Source organism: Muscardinus avellanarius (genome assembly GCF_963383645.1).
Source record: "Muscardinus avellanarius genome assembly, chromosome: 10".
In the NCBI taxonomy this organism is placed as follows: domain Eukaryota; kingdom Metazoa; phylum Chordata; class Mammalia; order Rodentia; family Gliridae; genus Muscardinus; species Muscardinus avellanarius.
Genome location: NC_137796.1, coordinates 70259569 through 70265568, shown reverse-complemented (window position 1 = coordinate 70265568; position 6000 = coordinate 70259569).

Here is a 6000-nt window from a genome sequence, read left to right as displayed (position 1 = left end):
AGGGTCTCAGGTTGGAGACCAGTGTGTAGTAATTTAGGGAGATGCTATTTCAAAATGAAAAACAAGCCGGGCGTGGTGGCGCACGCTTGTAATCCCCGTGCTTGGGAGGCAGAGACAGGAGGATCGTGCAGGTTCGAAGCCAGCCGCGTACGCTGGCTTAGGAGACCCTGTTTCCAAATAAAAATGTAAAAATAGGTCTGGGAGTGTAGCCCGGAGGTAGAAGGGCTTCCAGGAACCCCAGTTTAAAAAAAAAAAAAAAAAAGAAAAAAAGAAAAAGAAAAAGGGCTGAGGGTATAGCTCAGAGGTATTGCACCCTTGGGTTCAATGTCAAGTGTCACACACACGCACACACGCACACACACACACACACACACACACACACACACGAAAGAAGATTAGCTATTTTTGAGTAGGTAATATGTGGACATGGCATAACTTTTAAAATGTCCCCAAGAAACAAGGATACTGCAAGTCTCCTCCTATCTTCTTGGTCAGAGGTACAATCTCCCCTCACCAACCTGACCCCAGAGGCCTCCTCTGTAACTGGGTTTGGCAGTGTCCTTCCAGAGAAATTCTGTGCCTGAATATACACTGATACATATTTTCATCTTTTATTTTTTATTTTTTCGGTACTGGGGATGGAACCCAGAGGTATTCTACCGCTGAGCTACAACCCCAGCCCTATTTTTTTATTCTTTATTTTGAAACAGGGTCTCACTAAGTTACGGAGGGCCTCACTAAGTAGCTGAGGCTGTCCGCAAACCACGATCCTCTGATCTCAGACTCCCGAATGCTGGGATCACAAGCGTGCGCCACCACGCCTGGCTTTCATTCTTTATTTTGAAACAGGGTCTCACTGAGTTGCAAAGGGCCTAAGTAGCTAAGCCTGGCCGTGAACATGTGGTCCTCCTGTCTCAGTCTCCCAAATACTGGGATTACAAGCGTGCCACCATGCCCAGCTTATCTTCATCTTTTAAATAATAGCAAAGCGTGCAAAGTTTCATGACATGCTTTTTTAAAATTAAAAATACACTTTCAGCAGGGCATGGTGGCACATGCTTGTAATCCCAATAGGTTTGAGGACAACGTCAGCAAGTAGTGAAATGCTCATCAACCTAGTGAGACCCTATTTCAAAATAAAAATAAAAAATAGGGCTGGAGGTGTAGTTTGGAGGTAGAATGCCCCTGGGCACAATCTCCAGTACCCCCCCAAACAAATGCTTTGAGCTGTTGGTGGGCATTTGTAATCCCAATACTTGGGAGGCTGAGACAGGAGGATTGAAGATTTGTGGCCAGCCTCACCGATTTAGTGAAGTCCTCTGCAATTTAGCGAGACTCTGTTTCAAAATAAAAAGATAAATAAGCCTGAGGGTATAACTCAAAGGTAGAATGCCGCTGGGTAACACATACATACACACACCATACATACATGCATGCACACACACAAATACGCTTTAAAAATGGTTTAGTGTTCATGGTGGTTTTTTTTGTTGTTGTTTTTTGCAGTACTGAGGATGGAACCCAGGGGCATTCTATCTCCGAGCTACACTCCAGCCCTATTTTTTGTTTTTTATTTGGAAACAGGGTCTTTCTGAGTTGCCAAGGGCCTCACTAAGTAGCTGAAGCTGGTGGCAAACCAAGATCCGCCTGATCCTCCTGTCTCCGCCTCCAGAATGCTGGGATTACACCATGCCCGGCTGTTTTTTTGTTTTGTTTTGTTTTTTGTTTTTTTGTGGGCTAGGTGCATCCTGACAGGCAGCCTACTATCCAAGGATACAGTCCAAGGGGACTCTCTGTTAAGGTGCAATGTCCCAGCACAATTTAAGGTCATTTGGTGGGTACCTTGAGATTAGAAGGATGTCCTTTGAGATGAGCCAGAGAGGGCTCTCCACACTCTCCTCCCAAGGAACAATGCAAAGGGAGGTCCCTAGAGAGGACTGGTTTCCAAAGAACCTCGGGAGAGTCCCATGAGAGAAGCAGCCAGCCCTAGAGCCTGCTCCCCCAAAGCCAGACCACCAGCATTGCCGGGGACACCTGGCTCTATTTCATTATCCTTTATACCAGGCCCAACTGGAGGGGCTAGAGGAATTGTGGCAGGAGGGGTAGGGGAGAGGAGATGGCCAGCAAGGTAGAAGGCAGATGATCTGGGACTTAATCCAGGGCACTCTACCTCTGAGCTACACACCCAGTCCTATTCATTTATCTATTTACTTATTGGAACTGGGGATTGAGCCCAGGAGCATTCTACCTCTTAGATACACCCCCAACCCTATTTTTTAATCTTTTATTTTGAAACAGGTTCTAAGTTGAGGAGGGCCTCACTAAGTAGCTGAATCTGGCTATGAACCTGTGATCCTCCTGTCTTAGCCACCCAAGTACTAGGATTACAAGCATGTGCTACCAGGCCTGGCTCTCTTTTTTACTTTTATTTTTATTTTTATGTTTTTGCGGTACTGGGGATGGAACCCAGGGGCATTCTACCTCCAAGCTACATGCTCGGCCCTATTTTTTATTCTTTATTTTGAAACAGGGTCTCGCTAAGTTGAAAAGGGCCTAAGTAGTAGCTGAGGCTGTCTGCCAACACAGGGTCTTGAAGACACCTATCTGCTCCCTACTTTCGCTCGCCTGTCCCCCCCCTCACCTGTTTACTTCCACCTGTCCTTCCCACCATCCTCCACTCACCCGTCCGCAACTAATTTGCCCACGCCCCCCTGTTCCATACTCACCTGTTGCCCCATCCACCTGGTCACACACAACTACCCACACAGGCCCTCCCCGGGCTCACCGGCCTTGCCCAGGCTCCCCAGCACAGCTGGCTTTGGCCTGGTCTCTTCCTGCCAGTGTGAAGTTGGCATGAACAGAAGGCATCCAGGGGTGGGACAAGCAGCCCTGGCTTCCCCAGCCCCCACCCTCCAGCATGCCCCTGGCTCCATCCATGTCATAGACAGACACACTCATCCTGGGCACAGCTACTAGAAAAGAGCCGGGCATCGTGGCGCACGCTTGTAATCCCCGCACTCGGGAGGCTGAGACAGGAGGATCGCACAGGTTCGAAGCCAGTCTCGGCTACTTAGTGAGGCTCTCAGCGACTTAGTGAGACCCTGTTTCAAAATAAAATATAAAACAGGTCTGAGAGTATAGCCCAGAGGTAGAAAGCCCCTGGGTTCCACTCCCAGTACCAAAAAAGAAAAGAAAAAAAAAGAAAAGGCCCTGTTTCAGAACTCAAATTCTGTCTCATCTGAACCAAAACGAACATTCCACGACAACTCAAGACCTTGGCTGGCTGGGTGCAGTGGTGCACATCTATAATTCCAGCACTTGAGAGGGTGAGACAGAAGGATGGCAGGTTCAAGGCCAGCCTCAGCAATTTAGCAAGACCCTGTTTCAAAATAAAAAAGAGAGCCAGGTGTAGTGGCACACGCTTGTAATCCCCACATTTGAGAGGCTGAGACAGGAGGATCACATATGGGAGGCCAGCCTCAGCAAGTTAGCAAAACCCTTAAAAAAAAAAAAAAAAAAAAAAAGAGAAGCCGAGCGTGGTGGCGCACGCTTGTAATCCCAGCATTTTAAGGCTGAGACTGGGAGGATCTCAGTTTGCGGACAGCCTCAGCTACTTAGTGAGGCTCTTTGCAACTCAGTGAGACCCTGTTTCAAAATTAAGAATAAAAAAATAGGGCCGGGGGTGTAGCTCAGAGGTAGAATGCCCCTGGGTTTCATCCCCAATACGGAAAAAAAAAAACCAGAACAAGACTGGGTGTAGTGTTCCATGCTTATAATCCCAGTTTGCAGCCAGCCTCAGCTACTTAGGCCCTCCAAAACTTAGTGAAATCCTGCTTTAAAATAAAGAATAAAACATAGGGTAGAGGGTGTAGCTCAGAGGTAGAATTCCCCTGGGTTCAATCCCCAGTGCCACAAAATTAATTAATCAGTTAATTTTAAAAAAAAGACTGGAGGTGTAGCTCAGAAGTAGAGTCCCCCTGATTTCAATCTCTTTCCTGCAGGCCTGGGCTGCAAGATCAGGAGATCAGGGAGGGTAACCCCCCACTCACCCAGGTTGAAACAGGCCCTGACAGCATGGTAGTGATGTAGGATAGAAGAAAAAAGTAGGTAGAAAGGAGACGGGAAGGAAAAGTAAAAATATATAACTTTGATATAAGAACCTGGAGCTGAAGTGCTTCTGCCTCTAGTCCACAAACCAGTCCTCTTTCCCAGGCCTGACTCTACCATAAATTCTTGGGAAACCTGCAGATCCTAGAGTTAACAATATCTCTGAGAAAACCTATAATTTAGGATATCCCAGCTTATCCGTCAATCAGCTAATGAGGACCCCAATCAACCCAAGATCATCCACCCTAAGGCTGACCAGACCGCAGACCATCAGGAAGCCCTCGGGACTACTGGACTGAGCTCATCCACCCTGAGGCCGACCAGACCACCTGCCCGCCATAAATAAACCGCCTGGGGATGACCGGACTGAGCCCATCCTCACATACCTTCTCTAGCCCACCCCTCACGAAAGTCCCCTATAAGAAGAGAACCCTGAACTCCCCCAAACGCCTTCCTCATCTTGAGGGGCCGCATTCTCTCTTGAATGTGTATTTCCTCCCCTTTTCCCCAATAAACCTCTAAGTCTCTAACTGACGCGTACTGAAATTCTTTTCCGTCACGTTAGCCAAGGACCCTGCAGACCCCGAGTTCCTGAGCTGAGAACTCACCCCAACAGGAGGGGTGCCTGGGCCATCTCCCGGGCCCCGGGAGCTGCAACCAGCCAGGGTGGGTGACTGCGGGGTCTGAGCGCGGCGGGGGAGGTGGGCGTCCTCTGTCGTCGTGTCCAGCCTGTGGAGTGTCGCGCGCCTGCCCTGGGTCGGGGTCCGGGACTGGGTGGGGGCGGGGAGGCCGGGCGGCCGAGGGGGGACCGCGGGTCGGTGGGGAGACGCCGCGGGCGGGGTTCGGGGTGCAGCTGGCGGCGCGCGGCGGGGGCGGGCAGAGGGCGGCGCCGCTGCAGTGCGGGGACCCGCTCGCCGCGTCCCCGCGTCACCACCTCCGGCCTCGGGCTTCGCGCATCCAGGTACAGGGGCTGGGGTGGGGTCTGCACCGGACCTGCCCGGTCCGGAACAGGGCTTCGGCCGGGGCTGGGAGGCCCATCGGGAAGCGCGCGAGTCTGGGGAAACCCTGGCCCCGGGGCCCCTGGGGAGTGAGGGGGTTGGGGAGGTGGAACCAGGCCTGCGCCCCAGCTCCGGCCCGCGCCGCATCTGGGTCTGGGGGCTCCGCCCACGTCCTTTCTTAGGGTCAGGCTCCCCATCACGGTCTGGGGGTGTCCCCGCCGTGTCATCTTTTGGGGCCCGAGGCATCCCATCAGGGTTTGGGGTACCCGCCTGCGTTTTCTCTTGGGGTCCAGGGATTCCCCCATCACGGTCCGGGAAGGGTCTCGGTCCTCGGAGAGGCCTGGCCGAGTGCGGGGTGGGGGCGCGGGATCTGGGGCCGCCTTCTTGGTGGCCTGAAAACCCGGGGCCTCTTGGAGGAGGGCGGCTCGGAGTGGGGCAGAGGGAGCAGCGACCTGGCCATTGTGACTTAACCCTGCCCCGAAGGAGCGCAGGGCAGGTTCTGGCGCGTTCGGGCTGGCCGCTATTGTTCTCCGGGTTCCTCCCTACAGCGAGGCCCCCCAGCGGGGGTTCCCGCTGTTTTCCTGTCTTTTCCCTTGAAAGAGTCCACCCAGACCCTTTAACAACATCTTTCCCACCCCCACCCCGCCCCCATCTCCTGGAGCATGCCTCCAGCTGGGGCCCCAGGTTGCGACAACATCTGCATTTCACACAAGTGTCCTTAAAAAGGGGGCTGGTGTGTGTGAGTGAAAGTGAGATCTTATAACCCCGGGCTGGACACTCAGGGAGCTAGGCACCCCACTTCTCCCACTTCAGATTTCTCGGAGATGCAGATGGGGGCTTCTGGATCACCTCCAAGTTCTCTATCTTCCTTTTACATCCCCCTAAGAGCCTCTTC